The sequence below is a fragment of the Leopardus geoffroyi genome, chromosome D3, assembly GCF_018350155.1.
Source record: "Leopardus geoffroyi isolate Oge1 chromosome D3, O.geoffroyi_Oge1_pat1.0, whole genome shotgun sequence".
Taxonomy (NCBI): domain Eukaryota; kingdom Metazoa; phylum Chordata; class Mammalia; order Carnivora; family Felidae; genus Leopardus; species Leopardus geoffroyi.
Window position 1 is genome coordinate 45,363,271 of NC_059339.1, and position 13,114 is coordinate 45,376,384.

The following is a 13,114-nucleotide window of genomic DNA, read 5'->3' on the forward strand; positions in this document are numbered from 1 at the left end:
ATCTGCAGAAAGCCCTGGAGTACATTTTTAAAAGGATTACCTACCTAGAGGATGATAGATACTCAAGTATCTACAATAGGAGGTTTATAACAATGGACTCTTGCTATGCCTGACATAGATCTATCCCTCCCACCAGAACTCTGAATTATTTTGCTGGAGGCTACAACATTCTGAGCAGTTTGTTGGGAGTGGATGGGAGGTGGGGATAACTCACCCATACAAGCTTAGCAGAGCTGAGCCGCTGCAGCTTGTTGGGCTAGCCTTTGATGCAGACTGGTTGGACAGGTTCTGGATCTACAGAAGAACCGGTTTGACTGGCCTGTTATGCCAACATATTCTGGTTTGAGTCCATGTTCCACAGACGGTAGAAACCTGCCCAGCCAGTTAAATGAAAGGCATATTAGGTTATCCATTGCACACTGTATATAGCTTAGATGCAGCAGGAGTCTTCCACATAGCAGTGGTGTCTAGCAAACTCTAGCGTGGTCCAGAGAGGGGGCTTCCTCTCATCTACTGTTTAAGTTCGTAGCTTCAGAAGTCAGAAGTGAAACACCTTGTGCTTTTGACCCAGAGCAGAGGTTTTCTAAAAAAATTGAAGGGTAAGTTAATATATTTTTTCTATTTCTCAATTGTCTGTGCACCTTAATTTAAGGTTAAATTAAGAAATAATGTTTAAACAGATATCTATTTTTAACATGGTAATACCTAGATTATACCCTTCATGTCAAGTTGGTTAGATATTTTTTATAGTACTTATGTATATTCATTGATTTGTTTAAATAAAAGTTATTTAGTATATAATATACTATACTTTCACTATACTTTTTTGTAAGTTAGGCATGGCTATAGTCATGAAGAAAACTGGGTTGAATAATTTTGCTAAATCTAATTCACCTATTAATGATTCATCTTAAGCCATCTACTTCTTTGATAATATACTATCATGTTTTATAGGCTGTTGCTATATGGTAACAATTTTATATGGTAAATCTAATTGTGGATACAATAATAATTGCCTTTTTAAGGCATAAAAAAAAAAAATGTTGGCCTGCTTGGTGATCTTAAGTACATTAGAGGAACAATACACAGTAGGAATTGAGGAGTGTGAAAAACAAAGATTGTGGAATCTGGTAACTGATTAACTATTGGAGCTCAAAAGCACTTGCTGAGCTGAATAGAAAGGAATGAAGACAGGTTTTGTCATGCCTATTAGGTCTGAAAAACTTAAGTTAAAGAATATTTGGATCTTCCTTTAATTTATATTTTAAAATAATTCTTTACCCCTCTCTTTCCCTGATGTAATTAATTTAAGTTGTTGTGTCATCTAAAATCAAAGTTACCAATCCCTTTATATTTATTTTGGCATACCAGACTACCCCCTTAGTTATTAATATTGGATTGAATTGAATGCACATATCTTCTGGGCATTCAGTTAACATAGCAGCTGACACATGAATTTATCTGGGAATTAAAACGACTTTTTAAACAGAATTATACTGAATACTTTCCTGTCAAGAGCTATCAGTAGGTCAATTTAATATGACTTTGTCTTAAAATGAGCAAGACTGATGCATCTTTTTTTTTCATTGTCCCTAGAGTCCTCACTGTGTCATTATATTCAAACTCAAAGACTCTAAGTGTTTCTTTAGGATGTTAATAAAGAATTTTAAGGTGAGAAATATGTTCAGATGAGATATCATTTTTTTGCAGGGAAGGTCTTGGATGCTTTTCAGTCCTATTCCAAGGCAATTCTGCACATTACTTCTGCAAATTCAGCTGAATTTCAAAAAAGTTATGCAATGTTGAATCTGCATAAGGAATATGCTGATTCAGCAAACCCAAATTAATTTTATTCAGTATAAACTGTATTCTGACAATTTTGGGGGGAGGATATGGATCAAAATTTTTAGTTGGTTGAATGTTTCTCTTTGCAATCAGTTTTCAGGCAAGATATACATATATGTCAATAGAGTATACTTTTAGAGTTTCTGGTAAGTATATTCTATATAGTAATTTAAAATTCTTAAACTATGCTGTGTTTAAAATACAGGGCTTACTCTTTTTTTTGTTTTTATTTTTCAAGTTTATTTATTTAAGTAATCTCTGTGCCCAATTTGGGGCTGGAACTCAGGACCCTGAGATTAAGAGTCACATGCTCTTCCGATTGAGCCAGCCAGGTGCCCCCAGGGCTTACTGTTGAAAGATAAACTTATGTGGGGATTCCACTTAAGTGGATTTATTTAGTGAGCATTTTTTATGTTTATGGTTTTTAGGAAAGCTATTCAGAAACCAGATATATATTTCATATAAAATCTATGGGTAAAATTTCAAGCCTAACTACACTTTGGAAAAGGATTCTACAGCTTTCATATAATAGAATTCCCAGTTTCAAATATATGAAAGTCCTATTGAATATGACCTTTATGTATTCCTGTAAATTGATCCCTTTAAAATAATGATACAGTGTGGTGTTTTGGTTAAAATTAAGGACATATGGATTTATAAATCAAATTAGGCACCTGTAAGTGTGTGTGTGTGTGTGTGTGTGTGTGTGTGTGTGTGTGTATTTTATACAGCCCTACGTTATTTCAGGGCCCAGGTCAAAAAGTGTTGTTTAAAAATCTTTATTCTTTAAATTTAGTCAGGGATGCATTCCTTTGTCCTTATTCCTAGCTGCTTCGTTTCACACAATGACTCTTTTTGTCAACAATGCTGGCTATTCTTAACAACTGCAAACTCTTTCCTTCTTGAATATCTTCATATGTTTCCTACCAAAACCACTTAGAATCATGACATTTTTAAGCTTGAAAAAGTCTTAAAGAATAACCAATGCATCCAACTCCTCAGTTTTCAGTTGAATGAAAAGTCCAAAAATGGAGCTAAATCACTACTATAAAATCTAAAGGAAGAGCTGGGACCAGAACATCCCAGTTTTCTGAATACCAGCCCAGACTAATATTTTTCACCATCCTACAATGACTCATCTGAATACTACATGAAATCTAATCTGTTTTCTAAAAGCATTGTAAAAAGGTAAAATTGTGTTGTATAGTTATGCTAACAAGTCTTTGCTGATTCATTCTATAAACAATAAAAATGTTTATTAGTACATATGCGTATATACATATATATTTTGTGTTGTTTTAAGAACTCTCATATAGGTATAATTTAGGATTTACCTAAGAAGTTAGTACATCTAAAATTTGATTCGAATTGATGGGAAAATTTCCATGAAGTTATAAAGATCAGAATTGCAGGATTCAAAATCCATTTTAGAGGTGACAGAACCTGCTTTTTTAGGGGGTGAGTTCTTAAGACAGTGCTTTGTATGCAAAGTGCTCAAAAAATGTTTTAAATGTTCTTAACTTGAGCAATTCCAAGGAAATGGGACCAGAGAAAGCTTTAGAACCAAAGGCTCAAAAATTCCAATTCTGATTCCTAGAACTAAATATTAATTCTCCTAATTTTTTCACAGGTAAAATCCTACCTGAGGGATGCTACTCAACTTTGGTAAATTTAGTTTAGTCCAAGTGGACTCTGAAAAATAATCACTTCCACTTGTTTCTCATTTTCACAATCAAGAGAAAAGGTAGTATACTAAAAAATACATGGGCTTTTGAGCCAAAGTAAGATGGATTTGAATACTGGCTGCTACAAACAAGTTTATCCTTGGGGATTATTTAACTCTGACTTCTCTTTTCTCCGTCTGTAAGTTAAGGAAGTAATACCATTCTCTCAGTTGTTGGGAGAATTAAATGAGATACTGTACGTAAAACACCTAGCATAGTCCCTAGAACACAGCAGATGCAACAAATGTCAATACCCTTCCTACCTCTTTAATAAAATATATAATAAATTTCAACAAACAGCTTATGTAAAAGAAGTCAAAGCTTAGCTTGGAATATACAATTTATTTTTGTCAGAGACATAAAAACTAAATTAGCAACTGTGGAAAGTGTCAGGGAGGAAGACCTTCCTCTGCCCTATGCCCCTTCTAGCTGGACTTAGAATCAATTGACATAAGACAGATCAACAGGAGAAAATAAAACTTAATAGGCATTTGAGAAATCCACACAGACTTGAAGTTCCGAGGGAAATGAGTCAACAAAAAGCTTATAAGAGCAACAAGATGAGTAGGGTTTGAGGATACAAAGGGGAGGAAGGCCAATAACGAGAAGTTAAGGAGATGTTTAGAAAAACAAAGGTTGCCTTATTATGTAGATAGGTCCCTTAGGTAAAGGAGAGTCTCGGTTAAGAGATCAAAAGTTGCATGCTCTATGGACTGAGCCAGCTAGGCAGCCCTAAAATTTCAAATTTCGATCATCTATACCAAAGGAAGGAACTGTGGCAGGGATAGTACAAACTATACCTTACTTGTGCCTCATATCTAGGTTTTTCAAAGACATTTCATATCTATTTATATCTATTATTTTATATGACTTCAAATTAGTTGATCAAAGATTTCTATATGCTCTAGGATTGTGTTGTTTCTATAGCAATTAAATTATTTCTTCAGGGCTATAGAATATGTTTGTTCTTCCAAAAGAGTCTCTTCGAAATTAAATTTATTGTAAGTCAATATTAAATTACATTTCATTCTCTTGATAGTAAATAATGATACAGAGATTGAGTGCAAAATGTGTTGGGTATAAGACATAAGAAGGAATAGGATTTAACATTTTCTAAAAGTAATATTAAATTAATGACAAATTGATTAGAAGGTGAAGCCAATGAGCAACGTTCACACATGAGGTATTTCTGAAGTCAATATCATGGGTCAGAAGGGAGTTCAGAATAGTGTGACAAAACATTGTTAAGAGCTGGCCTAACTAAAGTTGGGTGGATTGACACATATTCCAGTGTGTAAATAAAGAGCAGGAAATAGGTTATGACTTGATCTTAGAACCAACAAATAGATCCACTTATAACACAAACTGATCTTAGTAAGCTCTTACAATCAATTTTAATTTCCTGAAAGATGTTTAATTGCTATACAAATAAGATTTAATAAGCTGTACATAATTTGAATTTATATCCATGGTAAATGAATTTTTTCTCTTAAAATGAAAAGCTTGTATGTAGATGGTATACCTAAAGACAAAAATATCACTTCACCAATTTAACCCACTAAGTATATAATATTCTTATTAAAACTATTTTATTAGATTTAAAAAATTAGCTTTATTTGACTACTCATTAAATTATTGTTTAATTTGCATATTTATTTTCATGTACTGAGAGTGGACTGTAAACAACTGAAAAGAAGGCAGGGAGTACTATAAATCTAAAATATATTTTAGGGGCACCTGGGTGGCTCAGCTGGTTGAGCACTGGATTCTTGATCTTAGGTCAGGTCATGATCTCATGGTTCATGGGACTGAGACCCTCATCAGACTGCACTGACAGCGGGGAGACTCCTTGGGATTCTCTCTCTCCCTCTCTATATGCCCCTCCCTCACATGCATACACACTTTTTCTCTCTCAAAATAAATACAGGCGATCTATATGGGATCGCCTGGCTGATTCAGTTGGTAGAACATGCAACTCTTGATCTTGGGGTCATGAGTTCAAGCCCCACATTGGACATAGAGCGTACTTAAAAAAAAAAAAAAAGAATTATTTTGTGGGGGGCACCTGGGTATCTCAGTCGGTTAAGTGTCCAACTTCAGCTCAGGTCATGATCTCGCAGCTCGTGGGTTTGAGCTCCACATCAGGCTCTGGACTGACAACTCAGAGCCAGGAGCCTGCTTCAGATTCTGTGTCTCCCTCTCTCTCTGCCCCTACCCTGCTCACATCCTGTCTCCTCTCTCAAAATAAAAAAAAATTTAAAAATTAAATTAAAAAAATTTCTGTATAAAATAGCTAATTTGGATAAATTAGCACTAACAACCAAACTTGCTATACATCAAAGACTAACTGGGAAACAGAAAATGTTATAGCCCATCGTTAAAGACATACAGGCTTCTTCACCGAAAGCATGGAGCCTGCTTTGGATTCTCTCTCTCCCTCTCTCTCTTGCCCTCCCCTGCTTGTGTGCACATCCTTGCTCGCTCTCTCTCTCTCTCTCTCAAAATAAACAAATAAACTTAAAACAAAAAGACATACAGCCTTAAAAGTAATCAGAGAACTACTGCCTTAGAAATTCTGTATTACTGACAAAGTGAAAATATAACTTGCGTGGCAAATTTTTAGTTTCAAAGTTCTATCTTAAGCCTATTCTCCTGAAGGTGCTTTTGCTAAATCATTACTACAATGATTTAGATTAGGATTAAGAAACACTTCCCTCTTGAAACATTAAAATATTTGATGTAATCAGTAATTTTATGTAGCTCACAGTATATTAATGGACAAGGAACAGTATTATAGAATTCTGTGATAAAGTTCTTTATAAAAAATTTACATTTAACATATACAGATCTAAATTTGGAGGGTAGGGTCTCCTCACTGAACGTAGATGGTAGAATCAGTCACATTTCTAAAAATATTAATTTCGTAACCAATTTTCAATAATGTGATAATTACCAAATGGTAAATACCATCTACGTAGCATTTTAGAGAGTGGTTAAATTCTTTTCTAGTCACTTTCCAAGGAATTGTTTGACAAAATTTAAAACAAACATATGTTGCTCAGGAATAAGTATATGATTTTTTAACTATAATATCAGACTAACCACTGGAACCTGGCCACAGGCCACTGGAACCTGGCTACAGGCCATTCAGCAACAAAGGTTGTTTAGTCCATTCCAGCGCAATATCAGCCTCTTTTCCCACAGCTTGACTTGTTAAGATGTGAGCGTTTATACTTTGAAATGAGTGACATGTTGTTCTAGTTCCACCAGTAAGTGTAAATTAAACACATCTAGCATAAATGAAATTCTCAGCAGTTCATTGGTACCATAGCAAACCACATGTTTGTACTAATGTTAAAGCCAATCAAGTAATATCAAGTCAAATTTTTACAGAGGACCCTGAAATTAAAATTAGGTTCTTTTTAATCTGACTGCCCAGTGTGTAGTTTATTAGCTCAGTTTATTAGAACATGTGATTAATGATATCATGATACTAATTCAGTCCCTGTGGAGTAAATTGCTTTTCATTTATTTCTTGGTCACAGATTATCCTCAGCAGTATTATTACTGTAATAATGTATCAATGCTTCTCAAAGTGTAGTCTGTAGACCATCTGACTCACCTGGAGGATACCTGTTAAAAATGCAGATTGCTAAGCTCCATTCTAGACATATCACATTAGAATCTCTAGTGGGTAGATCCCATGAATCTACGTATTTACTGATTTTCCAGATTATTCTAACGTCCAATAAAGTTTGAAAAGTGGCAAGAAAATATTCTCTTGCCTATAAAAGACTGAGCAAGGCTGTATAATTTCTTTTAAATCAAATCGTTATTACTATCAGAAAAATAGCCTTGACTGTACAAGTTCCACCAGTCTTGGGTCAATATTAACATCCTCTCAAATTACTACATACAATTAATCTGACTGTCCCATCCACACATGCAAACTTTCAAAAGTTAATTTTTTTTTAAGTTTTTTAATGTTTATTTATTTTTGAGAGAGACAGAGACAGATGCGAGTGGGTTAGGGACAGAGAGCGAAGGAGACACAGAATCTGAAGCAGGCTCCAGGCTCCGAGCTGTCAGCACAGAGCCCGACGCAGGGCTCGAACTCACGGACCATGAGATCATGACCCGAGCCGAAGTCGGACGCTCAACCGACTGAGCCACCCAGGTGCCCCAATTTTTTTTTTTAAGTAATCTCTACACCCAACACGGGGCTTGAACTCACAACCCTGAGATCGAGAGTAACATGTTTTACTGACTCAGCCAGGCAGGCACCCTGGAAATGGAAATCATGTTTAACCTTTATCTCTTAGTTTGGGTTCTCCATGGAAAACAGAGCCTGAATCTTCCAGATTATGTGCAAATTGTCTATGTGAGAAGCCATCCCAGGGAATAAGAGCTGGGGATTAGAAGAAAATGGGGAGAGAGCATTTGGAGTGCTTCCTTCAGTACAGGCAAAATGGGACTCAATCCCAGGCCCCTGTTAGGAGCCATGAAGTCTTAGAAGACTGGAGAGAAGCATCTATCCACCAGTTCTGATTTAGGTTAGTTACGGGTTGCCTCATAGGTTGTTAATTTCTTCACACTTTCAGGCTATGCTTCTATTTCCGAAGGTTTCAGAGAAGCCCCCCAAGCAGAAAGTCAGGTGAAGGGCTGTCAGGTTTCACCTTACGAATCTGATTGCCATTGGAAGGTTATTGGACTGGCTAAAAGCAAGCAGGGCCCAAGAGGAGTCCGGCACATCACTATTATAGGACAAATATGACCAAACTGATTTTTCCTTAATTTACCAATACAATTTTAACTAATATACTATGCAAGTAAAATAGATTTGCTGAAAAATGAGTATAGCAATTTCAAATGGCAAGTGAGGAACTTTAGCCTATTTTTGTCTGATGTATTTGATCCATTCCCACAAAACCTGAGATACATTGAAACTTGATCTTTTGTGAGAAAGGTATTTTCTAATAAACTACATTTCATTTCCTGAATTTGGCCGCCAATTTTTAAAGGGCCAAACAGCACCAAATGAACAATTAATAGGTACTCTGTAAATACTTTTACGTCCAGTATTGATCCAAAGGCTTTATCATTTAGTTTACATTGGTAAAATTATAGTAAAAACAGATTGACTACATTGGACTCTCAAGTAACACTTCTCATTACAGTGAAACACAGAAGTTTGAATAGTACAAGTTTGTGTTGGACTATGTCCAAGAGGGTCTGGTTACAAGAACTAATTCATTATAACCTTTATGTGATCCTGGAGCATGGGTCTGAAGAATACATTAGAGGAAAGCTGTAGTCAAGTAGATTAAAAACAGGAAACTGAAGTAGCCAGTTATGTGCTTTAATTGTGTAAATATATTAATTGTTGCATAATTATAAAAACTTAGTTAAGTGAAAATGAGGAAGAAATAGGTTTAAATTAAAAATAAATCTGATTAAAAACATATCATCTTTTCATTTAACTTCAATTATGTTCAAATGGAGTGTCTGAGTTTTTAAAAATAACTCTCTTAGACTGTGGTTAAATTAGCTAATGAATTGATATGGGTAAAATACAGAAATTAGACTGAAGGGAATAGAAATAAAAGTGAGGACACACACTACTGAACAAAGGCCATTAAGAAGAAATAACTATTGTCAGAAGGAGTATCAAATACACTCAGATCTTCACTAAATTAGCTCAGATCACAATCAACTTGATACCAACTCCCCCTTTCTTGCACCTGAAGCTCAGTAGATCATAAATTTCTATTAAGTAAATAATTTCTTACAACCACAAATTTCTGAAATACATGAATAAATTAGTTTCTCCTTTCTATACAATTTTGCAGTTGGGCTAGATGATTTTTAAAGTCCCTTGGAATATAATGGAAATAACAACAATATAATAACTCTACCTGACTTATTTAAACTTAATTATGTGAATCAAATAAGATATGTAAAAGCACTTCAGTTGTAATGTAATCCTTTCTATAATTATAAATCTGTTACAATTTGCATAGCAATTCAACAGTTTCACTACAATTACATAACTCAGCAATTGAAGAGATCTCTCTGATTAGCCATAGTTCTTAAATCTATCTAGTACTAACAACAGTTTCTTACACTGTTTGGATACATTTATAATCATTTAATCCTGTTAACAATCCTGTATGTAAAATACCCAAGGTATATATTATCTTCGTATCACTGATAAACAACCGAGGCAAGGAGATGTTAAATTACTTGCTCAGTAGGATTATTAAAAATTAGAATTCATTCAACAAATTAGGTGGAGCTGCTGCTCATTTCCCACTGTCAACCTATACAAATACATTACTATATACTTACAGTTTCCAGAATTCACAATGATTTCCCATAGCAGAAACTTTGCACATGCCTTCGGCCTAGAAAGCCTTCTACCACTCTGCTCCCCATAGGCAAGTTGCTTCAAACTTCTAGAAGTCTTCCTTAAGAAATCACAGATATATTATTTCATTCCTATAATAATCCCTTCGGACACAGGTAAGTATGAGTATTCTCATTTTTTGGTTGGGGAAGTAAGACTTGTCTAGGCAACATGCAGATTATCAGAGATAGGGCTAGAGTTTAAATCTTAACTCCTAGGTCCTATCTCCAGCTCAGGACTTGCATAGTCCCATAGGCCAGGAATATGGCTATAAGTCGTCATTGATTATAGAACCTGGTGAGTTTTTTGGAGCATTTTCTGCTCTGCTCCCTTTGGAGATAATAACATAATTCAAGGTCCTTCAATCTATTTAGCTTTAAGCTTACTACATGGGAGAATCTAAAACTCATGGCTGGGAAAGCTAAGAATGAACACTTGCTAACTCCATTAGAAGTCAATTTATATTCACCTCTCAAATGTCCACTATTTTTAAAAACTGTTTATTTATTTTTGAGAAAGAGATAGCGTGCAAGCAGGGAGGGGCAGAGAGAGAGGGAGAAAGAGAATCCCAAGCAGGCTCCGTGCTTGTCAGCATAGAGCCCAATGCAAAGCTTGAATCCACAAACCATGAGATCATGACCTGAGCCAAAATCAAGAGCCAGACATTTAACTGACTGAGCCACTCAGGCGCCCCTCAAATGTTCACTATTATAAGCCATGTAAAGGAACATGTATGCCATGATTTCTAGTAAGTACAATTATTAATGCAAAAAAGTCTAAAAAATGAACTGAGATTGGTCCATATAATAGGTGCTTCACTCCAACTCTGATTGAGAGAGCCCAATTTATTTTCTTTTTCTAAATTATGAGACTCAAATTGCTATCATATTTTAAAGCCCTTTTAGTAACCTTGTAAAAGTTTTCTGAAATAAACAGAAAAATGTACTGGGACTGCAAATTAGCCTTTAGGTAATAATTATCAAAATTCAGAAACTTTATTTGGTTATTTTCTCAAAAGTAGTTTCTAAATTAAAAAAAATAGAAAAGCACAGAATAAACTTTAAACAGATTTTATTATTCAAAAATAGCATGGTGTGGCCCCTGGGCAGCTCAGTCATTTAAGTGTTCAACTCTTGATTTCAGTTCACATCATGATCTCATGGCTCATGAGATCGAGCCCTGCTTTGGGCACTGCACAGTGTGGAGCCTCCTTGGGGTTCTGTCTCTCTGCCCCCATCCCACTCATTCTCTCTCTCTCAAAATAAATAAATATTTAATTTATTTTTTTATAAGAAGTTTTTTTTTTTTTTTAATATGTATTTATTTTTGAGAGAGAGACAGACAGAGAGTGAGCAGGGGAAGGGCAGAGAGACACGGAGACACAGAATCCAAAGCAGGCTCCAGGCTCCAAGCTGTCAGCACAGAGCCTGACATGGGGCTTGAACTCATGAACTGCAAGATTATGACCTGAGCTGAAGTTGCATGCTTAACCAACTGAGCCACCCAGACGCCCATAAATAAATATTAAAAAAAAATAATTCAGGGGCGCCTGGGTGGCGCAGTCGGTTAAGCGTCCGACTTCAGCCAGGTCACGATCTCGCGGTCCGTGAGTTCGAGCCCCGCGTCGGGCTCTGGGCTGATGGCTCAGAGCCTGGAGCCTGTTTCCAATTCTGTGTCTCCCTCTCTCTCTGCCCTTCCCCCGTTCATGCTGTGTCTCTCTCTGTCCCAAAAATAAATAAACGTTGAAAAAAAAAATTAAAAAAAAATAATAATTCAGTTAGGTCTGTACATAGTTGCAAAGGAAATATTCTTGACTATAAAAGGTAATTTAAATCTTCCCTTTTTCTTTTTTTTCTTTCTTTTTTAAAAAAATTTTTGAGAGATCACCCATGAGTATGAGCTGGGAAGGCACAGAAAGAGAGGGAGGGAGAGAGAATCTTAAGCAGGCTCCTCACTCAGCTTGAAGCCTGAGGTGGGGCTTGATTCCAGGACCCTGGGATCATGACCTGAGCTGAAATCAAGAGTAGGATGCTTAATCAAGAATAGGATGCTTAACCAGGCACTCCTAAATCTTCCCTTTTTTTATTAGTTTATATTTCAAATACCTTAAAGCTCTGACCATATGATTTATCACCCAACCCAGGACATTTTTGAGAGTAGACAGGAGCCTTATTAATAATTAAACCAGAACAATAGACATTAACCAGAACTATTGCTGGTAAGCCTAGGGATATGGTCACTTTAGATAAGAAGCACATTAGATTTGTCTTAGTATCCTAAATAATCCTCAAAAAGAGTCACCAAAGGTGTGAGGTAAATTCAAACATAATTTAATTTCACTAAACATTTCTAATACTTCTGATTATAAGAAGTAAAATTGAAAAAGTATTGGCTAAAACTGAAGGTCTCCTTTAAGAACTAAATTCTGAATGTAAAACATTTTTGGAAAGGTAACTATCAAAGCTTCCTTAACCTCAGACTAACATATGGATTAGGAAAAGCGAAAAGCCGATATTTTAAACAGTCTATTTTTCTCATAGAATAGAAAAAATTGGGGCAAAAAAGGTCTGCCATTGTGTTTGAAGACGTGTAATTTGTGAGGCATGAGTGCATTAAAGATCACAACTATTTGTCAGTATTGAAGAAATTCATCAAAAATGGAAAAAATACCATATAAGAGGTGAATCATTAATTTTTTTAAGTGGACAAAGCAATGAATATTAAACGTGTTTGCTCCTGTGAGCCTATTAAGGAATGCTTTAACTAATAGAGTCCAACTGCCAGGGACTTATTCCTACAGTTACCCCTTCATATTTTTTTTAAATTTTTAATTAATTATTTACTTATTTCAAGAGGGGGGAGGGGGGCAGAGGAAGAGAGAGAGAGAATCTTTTTTTTAAATTCATTTATTTATTTTCAGAGAGAGAGGGAGAGACAGTGTACAGGAGGGCAGAGAGAAAGGGAGAGAGAATTCCAAGCAGGCTCTGCACTGTCAGTGCACAGTCCAGGGTGGGACTCAAACTCACAAACCATGAGATCATGACCTGAGCTGAAACCAAGAGTCAGACGCTCAACCAACTGAGCCACCCAGGCACCCAAGAAAGAGAGAGAGAGAGAGAGAGAGAGAGAGAGAGGAGAA

At 35.7% G+C, this 13,114-nt stretch overlaps 1 protein-coding gene across 2 annotated transcripts in view; it reads left to right on the forward strand.

Moving 5' to 3' along the window:
* Positions 1-395: 395 nt before the first annotated feature.
* The window catches only part of RBBP8 (RB binding protein 8, endonuclease), a 110,122-nt gene continuing 97,403 nt past the window's right edge, over positions 396-13,114 (forward strand). For both annotated transcript variants that reach the window (XM_045456909.1, XM_045456910.1), the window contains exon 1: positions 396-599. The gene's annotated coding sequence lies outside the window, so the exon portion shown is untranslated. The remainder of the gene's footprint in view (positions 600-13,114) is intronic.